The sequence below is a fragment of the Argopecten irradians genome, chromosome 5 (assembly GCF_041381155.1).
Source record: "Argopecten irradians isolate NY chromosome 5, Ai_NY, whole genome shotgun sequence".
NCBI lineage: Eukaryota > Metazoa > Mollusca > Bivalvia > Pectinida > Pectinidae > Argopecten > Argopecten irradians.
The window spans coordinates 30985758-30987465 of record NC_091138.1 but is presented as its reverse complement, the minus strand read 5'-3'; positions in this window follow the sequence as shown (position 1 = coordinate 30987465).

Genomic DNA, 1708 nt, shown 5'->3' with positions numbered 1-1708 from the left:
ACTGCCATCCTCTCGGAATGCTGATAATGATAAAGGCTTGTCCAACGAAGTGAGCTAATATACATTGATTATTGTTTGTATAATGATTGGGTGTTCAAATCCATAACGTACCCACGTATTGATTTATTTCATGACGGTAGCATTGTTATTTGATACATCGCATAATTAACTAAAGCGATGCTTTTCACATTTGATAGACTTATTGTGTTTTCGTTAATGAATACACTTTCAATGTTAAATTAACTATTTATCTGTTATTGCTCATATTTCAATACAATAAACGTGTAGTAATCATAAAGTAAACATTATTATGTTGATGTTTGAGGCTAATAACAATACGATATTCAGACAAAAATACTGAATGTATACTGCATATATTATGTAAAACTTCCGAGTGTTCTTTCAATTTACATGGAAATTGATTTCATATTGAATCCATATGTATCAATGATCTACATCTTGATATGAATCATTTGTCGTAGTCTATAATCATATTGAAAATAAATTTAAAAAAAATGGCACTTTTATGTTTATCTAGACCGAACCTTTTTTTTCTGACGCTGAACAAAAGTAATAATTTCAAAGATAAAGCTATGTATTTGGTATATATTTTTTCTTTATTCGGAGTACGTTCAACATAATTCCCCATCGGGGTAACTGGGTCTGGTGCGCAACATGGCATTATCTATTATATACCAATTACAACGTACCATAACCTGTACCGAAGAGTACAATACAAGATCTCTTGTACAAAGCACTCATATTATCAGGAACACTCCCCAAGAACGAACTGCCACGTGTTGGTATCTCATATGGAAAATTTCAATGGCATCAAACTGGGGTCGATTTTTTATTAAAAGCGAGATGAATTCTGTTACCATTTCATAGCAACTGCAGAACCTGTATTGATTTCCCATAGACGACAATAGCAACTTTGGCCAATGTCCAGATTGAATGGATATTTCAAGTTTGGGGAATAAACCCTAATTTTGAAGGTCATGTTACATATCATCACATGGAAGAAGGGGAAGTAATGGTGGGGAAGTACCCTGGCAGCTATCTAGTATCCGATCCCGCACATTACATTGAGAAGAATTTACAACAAATCTATCACATTGTTATTACCTCTTTGAAAAATGGTTTGAGCAATGTATATCACATTTTACTTCCACACAATCATACTGTCCAATTATATTAATCTTCTAAATCTTTTGCCTCCTTAGTATCCATTGAGCAACATACTCATGTTTCTTTTAGATCGACTCACAAGTGTTTCTCAAATATTTTATGTCTGAATTAGTACATATATAGACTTTATTTAGTTTACATCGATTGCGAAACAAGTTATACAACTTATGCAAATAACTTTCGATGGTCCAGATGTAAGCGCACGATGGGTCTTAGTGTGGGAGGAAACCGGAGTACCCGGATGAAACCCAGGTGTTTGCGTAGGTAACCCCTGACCTTTTCACGTCCGTTCCTTGGTACGGACCCCGGCCGGCTAGGTGAAAGGCGAGGGCCTTAACTGCGGCTTGTGACCCATTTAGCAAAATAGCCTGTAGATTCTTATAGCTCTTCAGTTGCCGCGTGAAGCACTACTTCTTCTTAATATCTGTCCAAAAAGAATACGAGGTAACATGTATCATCCATAGCATACACAAGTGTTTCAACGAAATTGTAAATGAAATCGACTCAACAACATAGAGTC